The 27,575-nt window shown below is 40.0% G+C and overlaps 1 protein-coding gene and 1 non-coding gene across 3 annotated transcripts in view; both read left to right on the top strand.

Annotated features, from left to right (window-relative positions):
• Positions 1-27,575, top strand: part of LOC138764513 (teneurin-3) — a 4,541,667-nt gene that overhangs the window by 105,354 nt on the left and 4,408,738 nt on the right. The window lies entirely within an intron of this gene.
• LOC138752140 (U6 spliceosomal RNA) lies at positions 15,770-15,875 on the top strand. The gene has a single exon (XR_011350407.1). It is a non-coding gene; the product is annotated as a U6 spliceosomal RNA (small nuclear RNA).

Raw genomic sequence — 27,575 nt, 5'->3', positions numbered from 1 at the left:
TTGATGCCCCATACAGTCCATCCAACACTTGACTTTGTAAATCTACAGGGGTCATCTACTGCATCTGGACCTCCTGCTGTGGTCTCCTGTACATCAGAGAGACTGGAAGCAGACTGGGAGATTGCTTTGTTGAGCACCTCTGCTTCATTAGCTGCAAAAATGTGGATCTCCCAATGGCCACTGTTACGAGCCCCGAGGACCCCAAGACCCAGCAGCAATAGATATTCCCCAAGACAAATGGTTACTGAAACATAAGTTGCTTTTAATTATCTTTAAACATGAAAACAGATTTACACTTTAACTTATCACTATTGACTTAACTCAACTAACTTAACCCCCTTCTAATTCTAAGTGCATGTGTGTGTAATGAGTGTGTGACTTCAGAAAAGTTCTTTGATTCACAGTCTGATCTCACTTCTCCTTCCTCCAAGTTCACTGGTTGCAGGCAATTCTTAGACTGTGCACGGAATTTAACATTTATAAAGTTCACCAGGCTTTGGTGCTTGAAATGTACATGGTTACTGCTCAGGAAGATGCTTGTCAGTTTTCAGAGAGAGATTTGTTATTCCAGGATATCCACAACTGATTCCTTTATAATCAGCCATTCCAGTATCTTGCTTAACAAACTTGCCACTTCAAGATTCTCCAGATGATAACCTATTTCTTTCAGGTCTATTCTGTTTCTCCTATTTCAAGAGAAACATTAGACAGCCAGTCCTCTCCTCTTACATGAACGACAAGGGCTTTGACCACGCTGAACTAATAACTCACAACCCATCTTCCAAATGTGGTTTTCCACAAGCTTTCCAGCTTGTCCTGTTCCATTCCTAGCTGGTGTTGCTGACTGTAAAACTGTAGAACTGATCTCTCTCTCTCTCTCTCTCTCTCTCTCTCTCTCTCTGCTTGCAAAACCACATGATCCTCATACAGCAAGTTGATTTCCAGACAATATACGGCTCCGATAAGCTCTTTCATCTGTTGCCTTTTTGTAAACAACAATGCATTAGTGAAGTCTCTTGGGCACTCTCCAAAGCTCTTGCAAAGGCTGTGGGGCCAATATATCTACCATTAGCAAAGCTCCAGTATTTCCAATAAGATCTGTTCTAAAATGTTTGTATGTGACTTACACTAACAAACCCTGCACCAATTTATCTCCCAAAAACATATCTATATTCTGTCACACCACCCATTTCAATTCCCTGCCCATTCCCTTGCTGACATGTCTGTCCATGGTCTAATGCCATGCCAGACTGAGACGACCAACAAACTGTGCGAAAAATACCTCAACACCCGACTGGGCTCCATCCAATAGGACGACTTCTCCGGTTTCTGATAAAACTCTCTCCTTGTGTCTGTATGCAACAGCTGTATTTTCCAACTGGAAATCTGTTCTCCATTTGAAACTCCATGGTGGTACCTGGAGTTTTTGTCACAACTTTCCAACACCTGTTTATTTCCTCAGTGACTTACTGGTTCAGGGTACCACCAGGAATAGCATGTCTTGAGTTTATTATGAAATGACAAAGTGAAAAACGCTTGCATGTAGCTCATAGATGAGAACCCACCCAGATTTCATTGGGTCACACTTGACAGTTTTGTAGTCTGAAAAATGTGACCACAAATTATTTTGATTTCGTGTAAGGTACATAAGGAAATCCAGCACCATTGAAACCCTTCAGGAGTGGATGAAAGATAAAGTGTGATCAAGAGGAGCAGAATTTGGCCACTTGGTCCCTTAAGCATACACTGCTGTATAATAAGATCATAGATTATGTCCTTCCTCAAATTCACTTTCGCATCTGGTCTCCATTTCTTTTGATAAAAATCAGCATTGCATATTCTCACTTCTACAGCATCTCGGGAGTAGAAAAGTGTAAAAGGTCTCGAAACTGTTACAGTCAAGTGCTAGATGTCAGACTCTTTATTCTGAATCAATTTTCATCCACTGGAGGGAACAATAGCAAGTCATGAAATCATATTAAAAGGATGAGACAAAAGTTTGATTGAATCTCATGACACAGGTTGAGGAGTTTATATTCATGTCATTATAGATATGGATTTTTTTTTAGAAGTTGCTAAACAAAAAGATATGGTAAAACTATTGGATTTCTGTGAAAACATGGGTTCACTGGTATCTTTCAGGCAAGGTCATTTGCCATCTTAAAGCATTTAGTGACCAGCCCCCTGCCCAACTGCCCTCACCCTTCATTGAATAAAGTGAAATTGTTCCATTTATTAGACTTTAGACATGATGCCCTCACATATTCTAAATTTATCCGCCGGGTATGTACTGGGAAAACAACAGTTGGTGTGAAAACAACAGTTGGTGTTTGGCTGGAAGAGGGGAAGAAAAACTTCATTAAAATCAAACAAGACTTTACCTTACAGAAGCCAACTACTAGCCCCGAATAATTTGAACAGTCTGTTAGTTATAAAATCAGTTTAAAAATAAGTCTTGATACAAAATAACAAAGGAGATGTAAACCTCCCATGAGCAATGGTGCATGAGCTGAGCTCTGCTGCAGGAGGCAGACGTCAGACTTGCATGCACGTACAAATACAATCATTGATTGACAGGCAGCATTGGGACCACCGGATCCCAAATTAATAGATGGGATGGAGACCCTGCTGCTGATTGACAAGTGAACGTGGTATTTTGGCAAGCCTTGATTGATGGGTGGACCCAGAACTAACACCAGGCCATATTGACAAGTGGTTATATTGGTGTACCGGTGGTGTGATGGGCCCCTTTACCTTGCAGTCCCCTAGGCTTCAGCCTACTTAGCTTAATGGTTAATCCACCACTGACCTAAATGTGACTATTAATTGCTTCCACAGCTTAGAGACAATTAGGGATGCACAATTAAAGCTGAGGGGGATGTTAATTTGTAGTGAGTGTTCAAATGAAAAATAAATGTCTGACCTGTGCAGCCCGAAGAAACATTACTCCATGGCATGTCTGCATCGTTAGTGAAGAGGTGTTAACAGTCTTAGATCATATCAAGACAGATAAATCTCTGGGTCCAGACCAGGTGCATCCCAGAACATTGTAGGAAGCCAGGAAGGAAATTGCTGGGGCCTTGATGCTCACTTTTAACTCACTTTTGCTGAGGACAGGAGAAGATTCAAAGGGCTAGAATGGTGCTGTTATTTAATAAGGGCAGCAAGATAACCTGGGTAGCTGTTGTCCTGTTAGTCTGACTTCTGCAGAGAAATCTGAGAGATAGAAATTATCAACATTTGGAATGCCCAGAGGGAAAATGAAGGAGAGCCAGCATGGAAATTGCTGCTTCACCAACATGGTAAATTTAAAAAAAAGAGTTGACAAAGTGGATAGTTGGGGGGCAATTTAAAAAAAAAAATGCATTTGATAAGGTCCCACGTGGCGGGTTGGTATAGAAGATTAGGGCATGTAATAGACGCCAACGAGCCAAATGGATAAAAAATAGGAGTGGTTGTTGAAGGAGGTTTTTTCGGACTGCAGGACCATAACCATTGGAGGGCCTCAGGTTTCAGTGCAAGGATATAACTTGGCCAAGGATGTTTGTAGCAAAGTGAATCAGTTTGCTGATGACACAAAAAACATGCTATGGTAGACACCAAAGATTATTATCTGGGTTTGCAACAGGATCTATGTGTATAATTGAAAGTGGCGGTGTTTACCAGAGTTGCTATAACAGCAGTGTTGCCACTGGTATGAACTTGTGGAGAGCAGGAAGCAGGAACACAGCACTCCCTCAGGGTTCAACTACCCAGTCTGTGACTCCATACGAACTTTGATCAGCCTGTTAATGGAACCGATGGTGGTTTTACTTAAAGTCCCTCAACCGCAGGGTCTGCACCCAAGACGGCAGGGCATAAAATTAGCAGCACCCATGAGAGCCTCCAGGGAAGCAGAGGACTGGTGCAGGGCACCAGAATATAGGGAGAACACACCCATCTGAGAAGGAGAAGCAGAGGAGATGACCCACAGGACGGTAACCATAGCGATGGATCAGTGACAGGTTCTGCGGTCGAGGAACACATAGGCAGCGGCTATTGGCAAGAAACCTATGCAGGCTGTGGACTGCTGGAGACTGGCTCCAGACTGGCTGAAGGGGTACCAGGTATCAGCACATTCGAGAGGTTGTTGAAGGATTCCTAATCATGTCAGAGGTTCAAGATCTGGACTTTAGGTTGCTGATGGTTTCGACTGAACTCTGTGTGGCTGAGGCGGCTCTGGGGGAACTCCCTTTTGCTTCTCTTTCCCTGATGGCAAGAGGTGCTTCAGGGATTTTTTGCTGATGGCAAAGCTGTTGGCCTTTCAGCAGACTAAAGGCAATTTTTGTGTAATTTCTTGAATTCTTGAATAGATTAATTGAAAAATTGCACAAAGGAATGGCCGATGTTGTTCAACTCTGAGAATGGGACAGTTGATGAATTTGATGCATTGAACAAGGACTTGCTCTGTTAATGGCAAGACCCTAAAGAGGATTAAGGGATAGAGACCCAGGGGTGCAGGTATGTAGCTCTTTAAAAGTGCATGCACTTAAGGGAGCAGCTGGGACATTTGGGCCTACATCAGCTAAGCAAAGAATACAAATGTTGGAAAATCATGTAGAAGTTATACCAGACAGTGATGAGGTCATATTTGGAACTCTTTGAGTGTAATTTTCGTTAGAGGAATTATATTATGAAAGTTGGAAAGTGTACAGAAGAGGCTGACAAAGTTGTTTCCAGCATTAAGGAAGTTGAGTTATCACGAGAAATTTGAAAAACTAGGCCTGATTTCCTAAAGCGTCGGAGATAGAGGGGTGGTCTTATTGAGGTTTTCAGTATCATGAGTGGCATAGATAAGGTGAATAGTGAAAGTTTGTTTCCTGGTGAAGGGTTAACCCTGAAACATTAATTACTCTTTACTTCCACTGAACCTGTCCAGCAACATTTGTATATTATTTTTGGCCCCAGCATTTGTGGACATGCCTGTTTTCCAACTATGTTTCCTTAAGTAGGACCATCTAAGACAAGAGGGCATAACCATAAGATGAAGAGGATAGAATTTACAAGGAATGTGAGGGCTATACTTTGTGAAGAGTTTGAGGGGATTCAGTCTGTTACCAAGGACACTCTCGAAAATGCTCGCAGGGGTACTGTGTAGAGCATTCTGGCTAGTTATGTCACTGGTACCTAGCTGCAGATGGTCAAGACAGAAAAAACAGCTCCAGAGAGTTGTTAACTTGGCCAGTCTTCACCTCATCAAGGAGTTTGTATGCTAGTACATTCTCCCCGTGTTTGCATGGGTTTTCTCAGCAGGCTCTGGTTTCCTCCCACAGCTCAAAATGTACCAGGGGTATAGGTTAATTGGATGTAAATTGGGCATCATGAACTCATGGGCCCAAGTGGCCTGTTAACATGCTATATATCTAAATTAAAAAATATAAACAAATTAAAAAAAAGAATTTAAAAGGTGTTCTTAAGAAAGCAGTCTCTATCCTCAAGGACCCCCCACTACCCAGACTATACCCTCTTCTCTCTACTATCATTGAGAAAAAGATACAGGAGCACTCAGCGACACAAAGACAGCTTCTTTTCCAATGTCATCAGATCCTTTTCTTTAAAGAATATTTTAATTTTGTGGACAACGTGCATCAAGAAATAATCATTACTTAAACACATAAATTGAAAGGAATTAAAAAAAATCAATGGTAGAAGTTGTCCATATCTCCAAACAATCCCATTCCTCCTCCCCCAAACAAAGACCCGAAATAAAGAAAAGAATGAGAATGAAGATAAATAAGAAAAGGTAGAACAGAAAAGCAAGAAAAAAAGAAGGAACTATCAGGATCCGCTATCCATTTCAGAGGCTCAAATTCCTTTTCTTATCTAGATCTCAAGTAGGGGAAAGAACCAGGACATAGAGCTCAGGAGCTGAATAAGGTTCCCTAAATTTTGAACCTTGCATTCTGCAAATATGGCTGCCTTACCTGCAAAAGCAGATTATACTTCTTCCTTAAATTGTAATTAATTTTCTCCAGTGGAACAGAACTGTGCATTTCCACATTCCATCGGGCTATGTCCAGAGTGGATTCAGACTTCCAAGTAACCGCAATACATTTCCTGGCCACCATCAGTGCAATCTTAAGGAATTCTAATTGGTACTTGGACAGTTTAATTTAATAATTATAATGATAATAATAATAAAATTCTACATAATTAGATTGTAAGCAATTGGCAACCTCAAGCAAATGACAAAAAACTCAAGGAAAATAAATAGTTTAAAAATATGGTAGTTGAAAATATGAAAATTGATCCGCCTCATGGTAAGTTCACCAATTCATGCAGCATTCAACCTCAAGCAACCAGAAAATACACTTATCTGCCATCTACCAATCCCCATAGGCGTTGGATACCAGGTGGTTTACTGTATCTTAGTCTTCCTTGATTCATTGTATTTTTCACCAGGGCAGAAAGGGAGATGAAGAGGAGCAGCTTTGATGGCAGAGTTGCAATGCCATTTGGATGTGCACCAGAGCTAGGGCATCTACTGTGACCACAGAGGATGGCTTTTACAGGGATGAGGACTGCTGGCATGGAAGGAAATGTTGTGCCGGTTTCCCATTCAACTATTGTTAACCATGTGGCCCCTGAAATGAAGGAATCTCTTTAGCTTGTTGTGTTAAAAAGCTGGAAACCCATCCTGACAATTGTCATGTTTAATTTTCCTCATTTGTTTTTAACCATGCAGTTTTCCAACAGTGGTTCTCAACCTTTTTCTTTCCACTCACATATCTCTTTAAGTAATCCCTATGCCATCAGTGCTCTGTGATTCGTAAGGGATTGCTTAAGGTGGTATGTGAGGGAAGGAAAGGTTAAGAATCACTGCTCTAGACCCAATTGTTACTGAAATACTTTGCTTAAGAAAAATTGTCATTGGTCCATTTCCTTTGGAGTTATGAAACCGTGCACATAACGAGTCAATGGGGTGTGATTAAAACAGTGGTTTTTCTTTCAATCCACTCCCTATGGCATAGGAAGTACTTAAAGTGGTATGTGAGTGGAAAGAAAAAGGTTGTGAACCACTCTTATAATCCCTTAAATCCAAAAGGGCACCTGAGCATGACAAATTTCTTCCTTGCCAGGACAATGAACAATAAACACTGTGTTCTAAAACAAATGGCAATTGGTATTAAGTGGGATCCTGCTTTATGACACACCATTGTGTGACTTCCAGTTGCAGTCTAAAGGGAGATCCACTTGAAAATGCAGATTGGATCATGCCTCCCCTCGTTTCCCTCCATTACCAAATTGGTTTTCAGGATTGTGCAGTTCCATTAGAATTTAAAGGAAATCTGTCACAGAAGCTAGTGGCATTTTCCTATGATGAACTATTGGTCTTGTCAGTGGAATGGAACAAAGTATGACATTGCTGAGTTATTCAGCTGCTATCCAGTGTCCTGGGAGTTGATCTGAAACCATTAGATCAAATCCCATCACTGCACTTGGGGAATTTATTTTCGTCAAATTGTATATTTCTAGAAAGAAAAGTGCACTGAATGATGATGATCTTAAAAATATTGTTTTTTTTTCTTTCAAAATCATATCTGGTTCACTAATCCTAATGTTCTTACCCTGGTTTGGTTGAACGTAAATCTGGTTAACAAAACAGTATACCATAACAATACACATATATGAATATGACAATAAGAATGTGAAAACAACTTTTCAATGCTTTGCTTTGGATATTTTATTATTGTGAATAACACTTAATTTTGAAAAAAAAGTTGAATACGTGGATGTCATGCTACCCTCAAAATGCTCCATTCAGGGATAATTTGGAAGAGGTTGCCTCATATTTGCCTTCCACCAATGTCCACAATGGAAAAGATAATAAATAGAGCATTTAGAATTAAATTAATTGCAAGAAGCATCAACAGGAGTGCAGAGAATAAAAACTGAGTGAGTACTTGCTTTGCGTGAAAGTAATGAACCTCATTCTGAATTGTTGTTTGCCATCTAAACTTCTGTTTTTCAATGAAAGATAAATGACTACACTTGTTAAACTGTGCCAAAACAGCTGGTCATGAGTGGCAATGTCAATTTAGAAAATGCACTTCAGAATTCCTTGAAAATTCATGCAAAGGCAGAGTTTTGCTTTCATTTGGAAAAAAAAAAGCACAGCATTTTGGAAACACTCAGTAGATCATTCAATGGGAAGTAGGAAGAAAGGATTAGAATTTTAATATCAAGGGCTGTTCTCAGGAACCTGTCAATTTTTGGTAAAAACCACAATTTCAAAAATAAATTGTCGTGAGCAAGGACATGCATAGCTGCAGGTAGCAAATCGAGCCGGGCACTTCTGTCTGGGGTGCCAACTCTTATCACAGAAGTAGCATTTTTCAGGTGTTCACCCTTTTCTTTCCTTCAGGGTTCCAGCACACAAAGAGGGAGCTTAGGGTCCAAATCTATACATCCCTCAAGGTCGCCGCGTAGATTGATAGCATAGTTAAGAAGGCATATTGGATGTTGGGCTTCATTGAGTTCAAGAGTCAAGATGTCATGTTGGCACTGTACAAATCTCTAGTGTAAATATTATGTTCATTTCTGTTCACCTCATAATTGGAAAGATGTGGATGCTATGAGAGGGTGCAGAGGAGATTTAGCACGATGTTGACAGGATTGGAAAATGGGTCTTATGAGGCAAGGTTAGCAGAGCTGGATCTTTTCTCTTTAGAGTGAAGGATGAATGGAGACAAGAATCTACAAGATTCTGAAAGGCATAGATAAGATGGAGAACCAGTGCCTTTTTTCCCAGAACAGGAAGAGCAAATACCAGAGGACATCTCTACAAAGCGAAGGGAGGAAAGTTTAGGTGGGACGTTTGGAGTATGTTTTGTTCTTTGCTGAGAGAGTTGTGGGTGCCTGGAATGCCTTGTCAAGGATAATGGTGGAGGTTGAAACATTTGGGGCATTTAAGAGACTCTTTGATAAGCACATGGATGATTTTTTTTAAAAAGAGCGTTACGAGGCAGGAAAGGTTTAGTTGTTTTGGGTAGGAAAATAGAGGTCAGCACAACTTTGAGGGCTGAATGGACTGTACTGTGCTCTAATGTTTATGTTCTAAACAATATTATGAGTGTGCTTATGAGGACTTACTTCCCTCGGCAGAGATGCACATAGAGAGCCAATAGTTATATTAATTGCAAAAAGGATTAACTGGAGCTAAGGGGGGAAATTAAAAAAAAAGTAATGTGTGCTCAGTGTCTGAAGGAGTGATGGAGGCCATCAACATTCAAAAGCACCAGATTAAGGAGTCAAAGATCCATGATGTACATGCCCAAAATCTACGAATTGGAAGTCAAAATAACCTTGGTTGTCTATTTTTAGCCAGCACAAATACAATGGGCTGAATTGTGTGGTCCAATTCTACTATTAATTTCTGACTCCAAGCTCCCATCAGAGGGGAATACATGCCTAAAGAATGAGAATTATTTTTCCTCTTGTAATCATCCTTTTTTTTAGAAAATAAATAATTCAAGAGTGGAAATAGATGATTTGAGCAACAAAACTCAGAAATCTTGACTGGACCATGGGATTGATCAGTCAGAACTAATGCAAGACCAGATCTTACATTTACAATATAAGGGCCATGTATACATGTCTTGTTAAGAAATAAGAAAGAGATGTTGACAGCTTGGAGAGCACTCCCTAAAATCAGGGAGCTTGAGTCAGCCAGTCGAACCTCATTTCATGTTTAGGACTGTTGCCATCAAATCCATGAATTAGCATTACAGAGAAGAGGTAGGAAGGCTTATCAAATGGTGTGAGAATGACAACATGAACCCCAATGTGGTCAAAACAAAGGAGATAAGTGTGAACATCAGGAATTTGACCATTCTCCATTATGTATCAGCAGTTCCACCTTGGAGAGAGTGGAGAACACAAAGTTCCTTGGTCTTACAATAACTTCTCATCAGCCTAGAAGGTTCAGCAGCCCCAACATTTCCAAAGGAGGCTGGGGAGGGCAAGGCTACCACCCCCTGGAAATCAGATATCCACCTAGGTATGGAGCAATGAAATGCAGATATGGATAGCTGTGTTCCTCTTGAGAAGATTACATAATTGGAGAAATAAATATAATGTATTTTTGAAAATTTGTTGCCATATGTACAAATTGAGGGAATTAATTTATAGATGGTTTCCCCAATATTCGAACATCATTAACCTCCTTGGAAGTATTAAAAGATAAATGATTAGAACCTGGTGGTGAGCGGTGCCCTTCGGCAGCTAGATTTCTATTCTTCTTCTCTTACTATTCTTTATCTTTTTGGCTATGCTTTTTCTTCTTTTCATTCTTTTCTTATCTTGGGGCTTTATTTAGGGGGAGGGGGAGTTGGGTTATATACCATCATAGATTTGATACTAATATTTGACTACTGTATTTTACATCTGGCTATGATTAAATGCATGGATTTTTTTTAAAAAATAATGCCTACCAGCCCCCATTTTGACAGCATTTTGCAGGAGCTCAAGTGAGAGGGTCCTGTCTGGTTGCATCATTGTGAGGCGCATAAGCTGCAAAGCATCAGACTACATCCATACAGTAAAATAGCTGAGAAGATCACTTGGGTCTCCCATTTCCTCTATGGATGACATTGACTGGGAGCATTGTCTAAATGGGGCTAAAAGGAATTGTAGTTGACTCTTTTTATCTAGTGAATATTATCTTCAAACCACTACTATTAAGAAGGAGGTACAAGGGCCTTAAAACTGTTACTGCCATTCTGGGGAATATCTTCTCACAGGCTGTGAGATTGATGAACAGTTTCAATTGAACCATAAAACTCGTCCAAATATTTATTTTGATTATTTATGAGAGTTTTATGTACAATATATTGTGTGTTTTTGTTTGTGCACCATAGATCGAAGAGACACTGTTTTGTCAGGTTGTATATGTACAATCAGATGATGATAAACTTGAACAAAAATAAAGCAGAAAAAAAATCAGAAATACTCAGGAGCTTCAGACAGCACCTGTGTAGAGAGAAACCTGGATATTTCCAGCATTTACTTTTTTTACAGTTGCAAATGTTCTTCATATCACAATTTCACAGTTAATTCCAGTTTTAAGTTTGCCTGAAGAATGTGTCTCCAACAATGCAAGGTTGGCTCTACTTTCTTTTGGCAATGAACTGAATGAAGAACACCACATTTACCAGATACTTGTTGAACTGCTGTACTAAATTGTGTGCTTTGGAAATTTCAAGAATAAATTATTCCCTCAACTAGCAAACAACAGAGCACATCTGTGCAAAGTGAAGGGAGGAAAGTTTAGGGGAGACATCAGGGATAGGTTTACTACACAGAGAGTTGTGGGTGCCTGAAATGCATTGCCAGGACTGGTGGTGGAAGCTGGAGCAACAGGGGCATTTAAGAGACTCTTAGACAGGCACATGGATGAAAGAAAAATAGAGGATTATGAGGTAGGGAAAATAAATCAGCCTCTATCCTCAAAGATCCCCACCACCCAGGCCATGCTCTCTTCACTCTGCTACCGCTGGGAAAAAGCTAAAGACGAGCACTCAACGGCATGAGGACAGCTTCTTCCCCACTGCCATCAGATTCCTGAATAATCAATGTACCATAGACACTGCCTTACTTTCATGCATTATTTTTTATATATATGTTGTAAGATGGTTATAATATGAATGTTTGCACTATAATGCTATTGCAAAACACCAAATTTCATGACTTGTTCAGGACAATAAATTCTGATTCTGATTTATGGGTTGGCACAACTTTGTGGGCCAAATGGCCTGTAATGTCCGGTGTTCTATCTTTTAAATGATTTTAATTTTAAATTTAGACATAATAGGCCTGTTAGTCCCACGAGCACGTGCACCCAATTACACCCAATTGACCTTTTGAACAGTGGGAAGAAATCAGAGTCCCTGGAGAAAGCCCATGCAGAAACCAGGAGGACGTACAATCTCCTTACAGACAGTATGGGATTTGAACCCTTCTCCCGGTTTCTGGTGCTGTAACAATGTTGTGCTAACCTCTATGTTAACCATGGCGCCCTATGAAATAAATTTTAAAAATCGAAGTTCTATGACTTAATATTGCCCTGTCCGTTTCAATACTGGAGGTTTTGTATATTTAGAATTAATGGTGAAATGACTGTATTAAAGATAACAAAAAATCAAGACAGCAATTTTGAACAGCATTTTTTTAGATGAATTAGCTCTGATACTCACTGACACCTTTATTTGCCAATTCCATCTGCTCCCTCTACCTATCCATGCTGCTCACCCTGCATGTCTCTTTTTCAAGTCAAACTGCATGAAATGCAATCCTGTTGTCTCGTTTCCTTGGTCGGGCAATGTCAATCATTCCTCTTACCCACCACTCGACTATCTGGCAAAAAGAAACACCACGAGAACCCCCAGCAGTGTTGCTGTGCATTCACTCTTTCACTGCCAAAATTGTGACAATATTCCAACTGCACTGATGCTCTCAGCTATTTTACAAAACAATGATATGTTTCTGTCTAGCTCATTCCTGTATGTCACTGAGAAGAGTAGCAATGAGTATGAGGTTTTATTTAGGAGTATCTTCTCTCTGGTTGGTTCCTTTTCCAATGGAATAATCAAGTTCTGGTTTATTATTATCTGAGTGCACTTGTACAACCTGACAAAACAAATTAAATTTACATAAATATTTAGGATGACTTTCATGCTTATAGCATACTGTTTACCAGTCTCACAGCCTACTGGAAGCAGCTATTTGCCAGCCTGGCAGTCTTGATTTGATGTTCTGCACCTTCTTCATGATAAAGGGGTTGAAGATGCTATGCACTTCTATGGATGGAAAGGGTCTTCTCGAATTCCTTGAGCATAATTTACACACAGCGTTTCCAGTAAATGTCATCAATAGATGAAAGAGAGATCTGTTTTAATGATCCTCTATGGACTTCCAGTTCGATACTTTGCAGCTACCAGGACTACACAAAGATGCAACCAGACTGGACACTCCCATTTCTGCTCCTGTAAAAGGTTGTCAAGACGGGGACTAGTTGCCTGGCCCTTTTCAGGCCCCTTAGGAAGTGTAGGTGCTACTGACTAATTAGGGGTCATTGTGAGTCTAAGAACGGTCATCCCTTATATGCACGCCAAGGAACATCATGCTCTCCACTCTGCCCACAGTGGAACTGATGATGTGCAGTGGAGCATGGTCGATCTTCATCATCTTGAAGTCCTTAATCATCTCGTATAAAGGCAAAAATATTGTCCAAAGTTTGATATTGTTCCAAACGTTAGCACAGTGGTTGGCAACCTTTTTCTTTCCACTCACATACCACTTTAAGTAATCTCTATGGCATCGGTGCTCGGTGATTAGTAAGGATTGCTTATGGTGGTATGTGAATGGGAAGGGAAGGTTGAGAATCATTGCTCGAGACCCAATTGTTACTGAAATATTTTGCTTGAGAAAATTTGTCATTTAACGAGTCGATTAGGTACGATTAAAACAGTGGTTTACAAACTTTTTCCTTCCACCCACATTTAGCAGGCCCACAAATAACAAAGTAAAAAATATCAGTGGTGATCCTTTGGGAATAAACATTTCTCTCATGATAGATCTCACTCTGTTCATTGGATTGCCAGAATCCTTGAAGTTTTATGAGTATCTAAAGCCAAAGAGGAAACAGCAGTACACTGAGGGATCGATGTAGTTCTGCTCCAGTTTTGTGTTTTTGGTCCAATACAAAGGCAACAGTGGTGAGTGAGACTAACTTAGACAACAATATGCAGCCACCAACAAAGAACATAGAACATTACAGCACAGTATAAACCCTCTGCTTATGATGTTTTGTTGACCGATGTAAATCTATTTTTAAAAAACTAACCTCATAACGCTCCATTTTTATTTCATCAACATGCCTCTATAAATCTTTTGAAGGTCCTGGTTGTACCACCTTGCATCACCACCCCTGGAAATGCATTCCAGACACCCACTACACTGTGTAAAAAAATAAAAGCTTACTCCTGACATCTCCTCTAAACTTCCTTCTCCTCTCTTTGTATAGACGTCCTCCAGTGTTTGCTACTCTCAACCCAGGAGAAAGGGACTGCCTGTCACCCTCTCTGTGTCTCTCATCATCTTGTAGTCACGTCTTTTCCTTCTTCATGCCAAAGAGAAAAGCCCTAGCTCTGCTCGCTTTGCCTCATAAGACAAGTTCTCCAAATCGGGCAACATCCTGGTCAATCTCCTCTGCACTCTCTCTCCATAAATTCTGTATCGTTCGTGCACTGAGAATTCTATGTGTGGACAAGCCAGAGATTTATAGAGTTGCAACATTAGTTCATGACTCGAGAACTTAATCGCCTGACTAATGAATGCCAGCATATCGTGTTCGATTTACAACCTATTGAGATGTGTTATTTTTTTTTGTGTGTTAATTTTTTTTTAAATAAATTAGACATACAGTATGGTAACAGTCCATTTCAGTACAGGAGTCCATGTTGCCCAATTTACACCCAATTAACCTACAACCCTGTTATGTTTTTGAAGGGTAGGAGGAAACTTAAGCCCACTCAGACACAGGGAGAACATACAAACTCCTTACAGACAGTGGGGAATTTGAACCCTGGTCTTGATCACTGGCTCTGGAAAGGTGTTGAATTAACGGCTATGCCAACTGTCCCACCCTAAGTGTTGGACATGCTCTCTGTGGATATCAGTTGAAGGTGGGATTGCCATTCATTCTGATACCTTTCATTAACTGTGTTAACTCAATAAATTGGATGGTTCTCAGAAGGGCTGATTATCTGACAAAGAAATACCTTCCGCTTCTAATTATGCCATTCCTGCACTATGTTTTCGTACTTCTTCTTTCATACACTACACTATTTGATTGCTATTGTACCATTCCATATGCTGTTGTCTTATTTATCTATTTATGGTACTTATTTGTTATAATTGCACTAACTGCTGTATGAGTTGCATTGCCTGGACAGTATGCAAAAATATTTTGAGCATGTCTGTACCTAGAAGCAAAGAGCACAGATATAGGCTCTCCAGCTCATCTCGTCATCTAGCTAATTTGAACAATTTTTCCATCCACTCCCATCGGCCTGCACCCAGATCATAGCCCTCCATACACCTCCCATCCATGGTCCTATGCAAATGAAATTGAACATGAAGCTCGCACCTCCACTGGTAGCTCATTGAACACACTCATCATAAAGTTCTCCGTAAGCATTTCACCTTCCTCCTTGACTCATTCTTCTCTCACCAAATATCATCCGTTTAAGATGTCTTGGATCTTTTCTGGCTACATGTATAAATTACCACTTTGGTCTTCAAGGAGATACATTTTGTATCTCTTGCTCTTAATATATTCAAGAGAAGCCCCTAGGAATTTCCTTGACTGTGAGAGCAACCTCATACCTTCTTTTAACCTCCGAATTTAAAATTCAAATTTATTAACATTTCACTGTACCTATACAACCGGACAAAATAATTTATTTTTCATCAGTATTCACTCAGACACAGAGTTGTGGGAAGTAAGTAAAACAAGCAGTGAGGACATGGGACCTAAACAGATTAAAGAGGAGGAAATGTTTTCTGCCTTCAAGCAATTAAGGTTCAATAATTCCCCAGGGCCTGACAGGATATTCCTTTTGACCTTGAGGGAGGCTAGTGTAGAGATTGCAGGGGCTCTGGTAGAAATATTTAAAATGTCCTTAGCCATGAATGTGGTGCCAGAGGATTGGAGAGTAGCTTGTATTGTTCCATTGATTAAAAAGGATTCTGTGCTCACCTTAACGATACAGATAAGATTAGCATGGCCCCTGCGCAAGGATGACATGCAAATTCATGAAGCATTCCATAGTTTAGAAAAAAGGTTCCAAAAGTAACCCTGGAAATTATAGGCCAGTGAGACTGAGATCAGTAGTGGGTAAATTTTTGGAAGGTATTTGAAGTGAATGGATATACAATTATTTTGATAGCCATAAACTAATTAACGATAGTCAACATGACTTTTTTTGCATGGAAGGTCATGCTTAACCAATTATAGAGTTTTTTGTGAGGTTACCAGGAAAGTTGATGAAGGAAAGGCTTTGGACGTTGTCCACATGGACTTTAGTAAAGCCTTTGACAAGGTCCCACATGGGAGGCTTTTCAGAAAGGGTCAGATGCTAGGTATTCATAGTGAAGTAGCGAACTGGATTCAACAATGGTTGGATGGGAGAAAACTGATTGCTTCTCAGAATGGAGGCATATGACTAGTGATGTGCCTCAGGGATCAGTGATAGGACCATTGTTGTTTGTGATCTATATCAATGATTTGGATGATAATGTGGTAAATTTGATCAGCAAGTTTGCAGTTGACACTAAGATTGGAGACATTGTGGACAGAGAAGAAGGTTTACAATACTTGCAGAGGAATCTGTACCAGCTGGGAAAAAAATCAGATAAAAAAAATGGTAGATGGAATTTAATGCAGACAAGTGTGAGCTATTGCATTTTTGAAGGGCAAGCCAAGAAAGGACTTGCCTGGTAAATGGTAGGGCACTGAGGTGTGCAGAAGAACAGAGGGATCTGGGAATCCCTGAAAGTGGCATCACAGGTTAATAGGGTTGTAAAGAGAGATTTTGGCATATTGGCCTTCATAAATCAAAGTATTGAGTACAGGAGCTGGGATGATAAAAAAAAATAAATTAGTATAAAACATTGGTGTAACAAATTTGGAGTATTGTGTGCAGATAAGATTTACTAGGATTGTTGCCCAGATTTCAGGAACTGAGTGACAGGTTAAACAAGTTAGGACTTTATTCCCTGGAGCATAGAAAAATTAGGGAAGATTTAATGGAGGTATTTAAAATTATGAGGGGGTATACAGAGTAAATGTAGATAAGCTTTTTCCACTGAGGGTTGGTGAGATACAAACCAGAGGACATGGGTTAAGAGTGAAAGGGGAAAAGTTTAGGTTGAACATGAGGGGAACTTCTTCACACTGTGGTGGGTATGTGGAATGATCTGCCAGCTGAAGTAGTGAATATAGACTCAATTTTAACATTTAAAAAGAATTTGGGCAGGCACGTGGTTGGGAAAGGTATTAGTGGGACTAGACAAAATAAAATGGTTCGGCATAGACTAGAAAGAGTGAAGGGTCCTGTTTCTGTGCTGTAATGTTCTAAGATTCTAAGGTTCTAAAATCTCTGTACCATGGTACACACAGAATACACAGCACATAATGACTGTAAAGTAATAAACTCATTTTTTGAACTGTACTCCAAAAGAGTGAGCCCTTTTAGGAAAGGCAAGGTGTACTACCAATCAGCTGCAATCAGACAGAGAATCATGATTAATAGGTTTTAATCACCTTAAAGTGTCAACACAGCCTGCACATTGCTGGCCCGGTTCCAAGGCAGGTACTGAGGGAGGGATTTGGGCATAACAGCCTTTATGGGGATATCAGGGGGTGGGCCAGCCCATGCAGAAGATACATACATTTATATATACATAGCAGTAGCACCATACAAGGATAAAAGTGTATTTTATGGAGAACAAAAAAAGACTGTGGTGATAAGTATAAACTGTTCTGTGCTGCTCTGTGAATGTGGCTGGCCCGCCCACTGATCCCTTGTAACCCCTCCCCCTGTGACCTGGCCATAAAGGCTGACCTCCCTACCCCTTTCCATTCATTCGTGCACGTGGAGTTGGACCTGCTGAAATCTAATGTGCATTAAAGCCTATCGTTTCTCACTCAGCCTTTGGAGTCTTTGATAGCGTGCATCAAAGACATTTGGAACAAATCGAATTCAATGTAGTTTTTTTTAGGTGTTCTAATTATATTTAAAGACACATTTTCATCAATAAATGAAATTTCAAATCATCATGTGTTATTTTCTTTTCAGTAAAATAAATATAATTATCCAATATATCTGAATTTTTTCCCTAAGGCGTCATTCAAAATGAAGTACAGTTAATATATCTGTTGAGAAACACTAGAGCATACACTGATTGGCAATTTGTAATTGCATTTTGTTTAAATTGTATATTTATATATCCTCTGCCCTCAGGTATTTAAGAGTTTGAACTCAAGATAGGAGAGGCATTTATTTACTAATGGTTGAGTTGCAATGATTAAGAATTTATCAGCATTATAGAATAAAAGGTTTCCAAGAAGCAGGATGTAGGAAAGAGAGGCTTGGGAAATGGCAAGAAAGAGAATGATGAGGATTGGATGCTTTGCTGCATTTGGGACCATGATGTTAACATTCAAGGGATATTGATGGGAAACGGGATTTGTGTATCGGAAAGTTTGGATGAACAGTCTGTTAATGCACTGGTCCCAGGGAAGGTCTAGGAAGATGGCCAAAACAGAATTGGACCCAGTGGGAACAAGAAAAGGGTTGGGCTTTCAGACAGCCAAGGGCAAGAAAGAGAGACGATTTGAGTCCAAGATCACATCCATTAAAGCAAACTATTGCAAATGCTTGACATGCAGTTGATGCAGGAGAAATTCAGCAGGTTACACCATAACAAGAGGAAGTAAATTGTGACCTGCTGTTTCTCCATTTGATGAAGGGCTCAGGCCTGAAATATTGGTTACCTTTTCGTTCCTCCAGTTGCTGCGTGAGCTGCTGAGTTTCTCCAGCACATTTTTTGTTTTGTTCTGAACCCCAGTATCTGCAGATTTTCTACTTTACCTGGAAATACTCTGCATCTGTGGGGAGAGAAACTGAATTGACATTTCAGCCTGAGAATTGGCAAAAATCTAAATGAATTGTCAGAGCAGATTTGAGGAGCTGCGTGATCCACTCCAAGATCCATTTCTTATGTTCTTATAATCTTATGTTTCAGCTTTAAATAAGAGTTGCCCATTGTCAGTGGACATTGCAATAGGGTTCCACTCTGCACTTGCTTCAGGCTAGCTTTCACAGAGAGTCCGAACGTGTCCTAATTGTTGAGAAGGTTACTTGCTAAAATATCAAATGCTGGGCTCTTAGTCAAATATCCTCCATCCAACCCACAGAAACAGTGGGGATCCTGAGGGATTTGTCATCACATTACATATATAATAATATCATCTGTAAATCATGGAAATCTGTAGACACTGTGGTGGAAGTAAAAAAGCACAAAATGCTGGAAAAGGTCAGCAGGTCAAACCTTAACCATATAACCATATAACTATTTACGGAGCGGAAACAGGCCATGTTGGCCTTTCGAGTCCGCACCGGTTCACTGATTTTGTGCGCCCTCTTCAGGCATTGGTCCCGGTAGATCTTCATTCAATAACGATGGGCGAATTCAATGCATGATGAAGGGATCAAGCCTGAAAAGTCGACGATGTATTTCTACATAAAGGATCTTTGGCTTGGCTTCGCGGACGAAGATTTATGGAGGGGGTAAAAAGTCCACGTCAGCTGCAGGCTCGTTTGTGGCTGACCAGTCCGATGCGGGACAGGCAGACACGATTGCAGCGGTTGCAAGGGAAAATTGGTTGGTTGGGGTTGGGTGTTGGGTTTTTCCTCCTTTGCCTTTTGTCAGTGAGGTGGGCTCTGCGGTCTTCTTCAAAGGAGGCTGCTGCCCGCCAAACTGTGAGGCGCCAAGATGCACGGTTTGAGGCGTTATCAGCCCACTGGCGGTGGTCAATGTGGCAGGCACCAAGAGATTTCTTTAGGCAGTCCTTGTACCTTTTCTTTGGTGCACCTCTGTCACGGTGGCCAGTGGAGAGCTCGCCATATAATACGATCTTGGGAAGGCGATGGTCCTCCATTCTGGAGACGTGACCCATCCAGCGCAGCTGGATCTTCAGCAGCGTGGACTCGATGCTGTCGACCTCTGCCATCTCGAGTACCTCGACGTTAGGGGTGTGAGCGCTCCAATGGATGTTGAGGATGGAGCGGAGACAACGCTGGTGGAAGCGTTCTAGGAGCCGTAGGTTTGGCCTGTTGACGTTCACCAGTATATTGTGTTTTTTGCTTAATAATATCATCTGTACTCTTTCCCAGGAGTTAGAAGCACAAAAAAAACAACAGATTCTTCTGCATTTGGTCACGTGGATTTCTTTATTGAAAATTTCTGTAACTCGGGAAAATGTTAAGAAATTAATAAATCTTCAATGACCCAGTAAATAAATAGATTATCTTAAATTTATTCTGGGATCAGGAATATTCCTAAATTAAAATTATATGTTCCTGAAGTTAACTGCAAAGCAATTATTTTCCACATAAATTTCACCTTTCGCTTTGTATAGCCAAATCTATACATGTATAAAAGTATATACTGTTGCTGCTCTGTGTATAAGTGGCTGGCCCATCTCCTGATGACTCAACCCCATGAAACCCCTCCCACTGTGACCTGGCCATAAAGGTCGACCTCCCTGTGTCCTTCCATTCATTCGAGCACATGGAGTTGGGCCAGCCGAAATCGAATGTGTATTACAGCCTATCATTCCTCTCTCAGTCTTTAGAGTCATTGATAGAGTGTATCAGGCTTGTGCATTCTTCTGTGAATTACTTGTGTATAAATCCCATGACTCTAAGTTTATTTTTATTTCCTCAATACAATCTATAAAAATGAATAAAATGGAAGCAGACGTCGGCTGTTTGGATGCTGGAACCTGCTCTGCCATTCAATTAAAATCAAATTCATTTCCCACCCTGTCACCATTCCCTTGATTCCCATAAAGCTCAAAACTGATTAATCTCACCCTTGAATATACTTAGTGAGTGAAGCATCACCATCAGTAAGAAAGAGAATTCCAAAGATTTACAACTCTTTCTCTTGTTTCTTTTCAGTATTCGCATTGTTTGTGAAGGAAGGGATGGCATTTATTTCACAACTTTTCCCGTAAAGGTTTACGAACCAAGAATTTAAAATTTCTTGCCTGTCATTGAGTTGCGCGTAGCACAAGATTCATATTGTGGCATTAAAGCAGGAAATGCTTCACTACCTTAAAACTGAAACATACATCGTTCTTTTTGTCTTTCCATGGGCAAAGCCTAATCTGCTAAGTAGTTTCTGCATTTTTTGCTCTATTTCAAATTTCCACCATCTGCAGTTTTTTGATGTTCATATCTGTGACTCTGAAGGTGGAAAAAAGATATTAAATACAGGAAAATTTCCAAATCATTTATACGTATTCATCTTGGCAAAGTCTCGGACAATGTTAGTTGATTCACGGAAACAAAATAAAATTCAATTGCAGTTAAGTGCAACACTATTACAAGTGCCCATGACTTGGGTGTAAATCCAACACATGCTCTTCGTGTCTACATGGGTTTCCTCTTGGTGCTGCAGTTACCTCCCACCCTTCAAACCGTACGGGGTTTGCAGGTTAATTTTGATATTTGGGCGGCATGGGGCCATGAGCCAGAAGGGCCGATTGCCATGCTGTATGTGTTGTTACGAGCCCAAAGGAGCCAAAAACCCAGCAGCAATAGTCATTCATTAAGACAAGTGGTTTTTAAAACAAAAGTTATTTTTAATCAACTTTAAACATGAAAATAGAATCAAACTTTAACTTAACTTTATACTTATACTTAACTATACTCTGCATTAACCCAAATTAACCCCCTTCTAATGCTAAGCGCAATGTGTGTGTGTCAATTCAAGAAAAGTTCTTTGGTTCACAGTTCAATCTCACTTCTCCTTCTTCCAAGTTCTCTGGATGTAGGCATTTCTTATACTGTGCACAGAATTTAACAGGTATAAAGTTCGCCAGACTTTGGTGCTTGAAAAGTAAATGTTTACTGCTCAGTAAGGCTCTTGTAGGGTTTGCAGAGAGAAATAGTTGTTGTACTAGGATTTCCACAACTGAGGTACCACCATTAGTCACCTCAAGGTCTCGCTGATGAAACATGCCCCATCAGGGTTTTCCAGATGGTAACCTCTTTCTTTCAGGTTACAACAGAGCTCCTTCCGTTCCTCTCATTCCAAGAGAAACATCAGACAGATAGCACTTCTAGCCATCCACTGCTTTTGGAACTTTTCATCAGTTCTTCCTGGATTGCATTGTTCAGTGTCCCACACACACTGACTGAGAGAGCTCGTGACCTCTTTCTTTCCCTCTCTCTCTCTCTCTTTCTCTCTCTCTCTCTCCCCAACTGGCCTCCAGAAAGTCCCATGTGACTCATGTGGCTTGGAAAACGCCCACATTCTCCAGCAAACAACAGGAGTTCTTTCTTCTGCTCAAATTGTTACCTTAAGTATAAACAAAACCCAGGAGTGACCTTTCTGTGAGCACTTTGCAGAAAGGATACTTATAGACAGCCTGACTCCAGCATGACAATGGTCAAGCATATTATGAGCCATTAACACCTACTGGTGAAAGGTACATAACATTTTCCAGAGATCCTGCAATGTGAATTCTTAAGTCTTTCAAATAAGATCTGTTTTAAAATGTGTGGATGTATGTAACCTACTCCAAAATCTTACAAATTTCCCAAAATATTATCATTATTACAATGTAAATTGAATTTAAAATTTTAAAAATTAAAAAAAAATGTGAAAGAGTCTGTGATACTGAATATTGTGAATAAACATTTCTTGCCCGAGTAGAGTCTACTCTAGCATTAGAAGGGGGTTAATTTGGGTTAATGCAGAGTATAGATAAGTATAAAGTTAAGTCTACACTCAGACAATGTTTCCCATTGTTAAAAACTTCTTCTGTAAGAGGGTGGTCTGTCAATGCTATGAATGGATTGCTCTATGATTCGACATGTGCAAAGTCCATGTCAGTGCAACTAGTTTGAATGGACAACTTGGTCAGCATGTTTACAAGGGTCAAACTAACTTGTCACATGATGGTCTGATGCAAGCTCATCTTCTCAATGAGACAGTGAACCATCCAATGCTAGGTGAATTCTCTCTGGAATCATGAGTTAAATGTCTGAGAAAATATTTTGAACCTTTAAAGTTATTTAAGTAAAAACATAAACCAATCAAGTTTTCACACAAATGGAGTGAAACATGAAAGTTTTCAGATGCTGTGATTGTTGTAAAAACACTAAAATGCTGGAGGAACTCAGCAGGTCTCACAGCGTCCATGAGAGGTAAAGACATAGTGGATAACCGATGTTTCGGGCATACCTTGAAGCGAAACATTGGTTATTTTATTTACCTCCCATAGACGCTGCAAGGCCTGCTGAGTTCCTCCAGCATTTTTTGTGTAATTACAAAATATTTCATACATTCTATGTTACATTATGTGGAAGTTTAGTGGGAAGTTTATTTTCCCTATAACGTACAATGATATGGAAAAGACAAAATAGTATTTTTGTCAACAACATTTCATTTGCCTGATATTCATTTCTCAATTGCGTATAATCTTCATGAATTGTTAATGTGCAATTAAAAGAAGCCTTTGACAAGACCATGAGCTGAATTAATGATCGTGGGAATAGTTCTCAAATCTTGCCTGATCAGACTTTTCATCTTGAGTGAAGCAATAAAGAGGCTCAGCTAAATGAAAATAAGTTGGCGATTGAGACCAAACTTATCAGCGTTGTAAAGGAAAAATCACATTAAGGTGAAGCAAAACTATTAAGTTCATCGTTCTGTGTGCCATTACATTGTGTCCTCATTGTAGGGTGAATTGTTCTCGCTCACCAGCATTATCTGGTGCTGAACTCACACAATTTCTTTTTAAAATGTATACAGTCAGGGGCCATTTTGACCCATGAATCCATACCGTCCAATTTACACCCCATTAACCTAGATCCCCGGTACATTATTGAACAGTGGGAGGAAACTAGAGCCCCCGTGGAAATCTCACCCCGACACGGGGAAAATGTACAAATTCTTTACAGAGAGCACAGGATTTGAATCCCAGTCTGGTCCTGATTGCTGGTGCCTTAAAGGCATTACTCTAACCGCTATGCCAACAGTACTACCCGAATGACATTAAGAATTGGACGGCATCCAAAATTAGCAGGAAGATTTTCAACCACATTTGGTTGAAATATAAGTGTTGTCATTTAATCACTGAACCAGTGTTACTGATACTGAAGGCTCTGAAATGAAGTTAATTTGAAGTGTCAATCATGTTAACCCAGAATTTTGTAGTCAAACTGGTGAACATCACTGTAAAGTTTCACACCTCACTCCACACATTGAAGTCAGTGCGACACTGCCAAAAGGCAAAGAGAGGGAACAAATGGATCTTTCTCAAGTTGGTTAGATTAGATTTAGATTTATTGTCAGAGTACATTCATGACTTCACATACAACCCTGAGATTCCCTTCCTGTGGTGTGGCAGAATGACCACTAATTGGTAGTGCAAAAATAAACTGTACACAGAGTAAGCATGTCAACAAATAAAGAACTGTAAACAGATAATGAATCTAAACAAACTGACTGTTCAATGCAGAGAGAACAAAGAAAATCCATCAGTAAAATGCACACATAAGAGTCCTTAAGTGAATCACTGATTGAGTTTGCCGTTGACAATTCTGATGGTAGAGGCATAGCAGCTGTTCTTGAACCTAGTGGTGCTAATCTTGTGATAGGCAGTCAGCAGTGGGTCACTGGAGGAAAAGAAATCTTAACCCCAGCAATTATCAATATAGAGTCAAATCACCTGCTATCCGGCAACTATGGGGATTGGTAGATCCTTGATATGTGAATTTTCCTGATAATTGAGACTCATTCTTACAGTGCCTTACTTACAGGATTAAGAATAAACAGTTTAAAAGATAAAAAAACAGTGCAAAATGTAAAATAACTTGAAAAAATCAGTATTGTAGTCCTTAATTATGTAATGTTCACATTAATCAGATAGTATCAGCAATTTACAAAATTTTAATTTTAATTTGTTTCTCGGTTGCTGACGCTATAACAGCATTGCGCTAACTGCTATGCTAATCCTTGCTGCCATCATAATTAACCCCTCTTCCACACGTTTACAGATAAAGACTTACAAAATATATTGAATAATATACTAATAAAATCTCTTACTAAGCAGGAATAATGAGGTACTTTAAGACGGTCACCCCAATGGTAAGCAGTATCAACCAGCTCTTCATCCTGGGCGATGCCATTTTATTCAAACACAACTTTATTTAATAAGCTACTACAAGCTAAATATGACCAAAACACAACACTGGCTGAATATATTTTCTCCCATATTTACCAAAGGTTAACATGTTACTTCAGAGAATATTTACTATTACAATTTTAAACTTTTATTAAATGTTGTATTTATCTATCTATCTTTCTATCTATCCATTTATTGATGTATCTATCTATTTATCGACCTATTTCTTTATTTCCTCCATTTTCTTTTGGCTGGTTACTTGAATTTTGGGTAACAGGGGTTTTACTCAACATCAGCATTTGGCTGATGAATTCAAATCTCATATTTTAAAGTGTGCTGGTGGGATTGTGGATTCGGAGAATGCTATAACATGGCTTCTATATTCCAAGGGGATGGGTAAGTCAATGGGTGAAAACAGAGCATTTGGAATATATTCTGGAAAAATGTGAGGATTTTGCAATCAAAACGCAATAGAAAAGTGGAGTATTTCAAAAGGATCCAGGTGTACTCACCAACAAACAACTGGAAAGGCAAATCATATGCTGGCATTTATTACAAGTGAATTTGAGTTCAAGAGGAGAGCTTTCTTATTGCCATTGCATTGTGAGGACACATCTGGAGTGTTGTTCACTGTTTTGTACTGTGGAGAAAGGAGCACAAGGATTCATTCAACTGGGTCCACAAGGGGTGGGCTTCCTTCATGATAAAAGATTGTGTTGATTATTCTTGGAATCTTGATGAATGAGAGTGGATACATTGGAATTGAATACGATATGCAGTAAAAACTCTGGTATCCAGCACATATGTGGATTGCTGTATGTCGGATAAGTAAATTTTCTGGTTGCTTGAGATTACATGGTGCGTAGATTGGCAAACTAACTGCTGGGGGAGCCAATTTTAAACTTCCATAATTTTTTTTTTATCTACAGGCAGTCCCTGGGTTAAAAACGAGTTCTGTTAATTCAAATATGTATGCAAGTCTGAACAGGTACATATGGTTCTTAATTAGTGTCAATACACCAAAACATCTTAAAAATAATAATGCAGTACATAATAATACAGGTACTGTACTCAATAATTAAAGTAACTACATAAAACTTAACACTTACTGGAGAAGATGTACAGTATAGGTACCCTAAGGTTCTCCCAAATATTCGCTCCTTCCGATCCGTGCCCAGCTCCTTCACTTGCTCCCCGCTCCTTCACTTGCTCCCCGCTCCCCCTTCCTTCCCTCCTCAGTGGTGCCTTGCCCGCCTGCTGCTTTGTCCAGGACGCATGTGGAATAGCCTGACAGAAATGTCGTGATCGCACACACCACTGCTTCTTCTTCTCAGCTTCCCTCCTTCCCTGAGCTCAGTGTGGGGGCAGTGAGGATGGAGAGCAGGGCAGTGGAATCAATGTGGGGACTAGTGGTGGGCTGTCGGGGGAGGGAGGGGGGGCTGCAGGGCAGTGGGACCATTGCAGAGACTGTTGGTGAAACAATACTAATAAAATTTAACAATTTTTGTTCATTATTATTAGAATTATGACTCAACCTTGCTCAAATCATTTAGCTTGTAGGTTCGTAGCTACAGGTTGTTCACAGATCAGATGTTTTTAACATGGGGACTGCCTGTAGTTATTTTCGCCAATTTTTTTTTAATTTTGCTAGTCGCTTGAGGCTGCCAGTTACTTGAATTCTGGATAATGGGGATTTTACTGTATATGGACTTGATTGGATGTATACGGTGAGGATGTTACCTCTGGTGCAGCAGTCTCGAAACAACGATAACATATTACAGTGTTCTACACCACTTAATGGAGAAATAGGAAGAACTTTCTTCTGTCAGAGGATGGTGAACCTTTGAAACTCTCTGACCCAGAAACTGTGAAACTTTCTCACCTGTTGTCTGTGTCTTCAATATACCTCGTCTAAGTTCATGGATGTGCCAACTGTGCTCTCACAGTGGAAACCCTCGCCTTTGAAATCTGCTGAAAATAGCCACTTATCACCATTTTCTAGTCACTTGTATATGTACGCCACAAAACAAGAGTACCTCAAATGCTCAGAAATCCATAGGACGCGGCAAAACGATCAAGGGGGAACTGATCGACGTGAAATGGTGCTGCATTGAAGGCAATTGTGCAAACTAAGAGCGTGATTTCTAAGGTAGCATATTGATATACAATGTAGATTTACCAGTGAGAGACACTAAAATGAAGCAACTCGAGTGCAATTGAACAGAAGATGGAAATAAAGGTGGGGGGGGTTAATGAAATTACTAATGATACAATTGATGATTGGAAGAAGTTGCAGAAAGTAGTGACTGCAGCTGAGAACATTACACAGCCTTCCCTCTCCTCCATGGACTCAATCTGCATCTCCTGCTGCCTGGGAAAGATTGCTAAAACGCTATTGCAACCCAAATACGCTCTACTCCTTCCCTCCCATCAGGGTGAAGGTGTTACTGCGCACCTACAGGCTTAGGGACCATTTTCTTCCCCACTGCTATCAGGCTCTGAATGAACATCTCCTACAGTGTGTTTGATCTTTATTTTCATTGTAACT

Source organism: Narcine bancroftii, chromosome 1 (genome assembly GCF_036971445.1).
Source record: "Narcine bancroftii isolate sNarBan1 chromosome 1, sNarBan1.hap1, whole genome shotgun sequence".
In the NCBI taxonomy this organism is placed as follows: Eukaryota; Metazoa; Chordata; class Chondrichthyes; order Torpediniformes; family Narcinidae; genus Narcine; species Narcine bancroftii.
The sequence above is the reverse complement of the archived record's forward strand: the minus strand, read 5'-3'. Positions and strand labels throughout refer to the sequence as shown.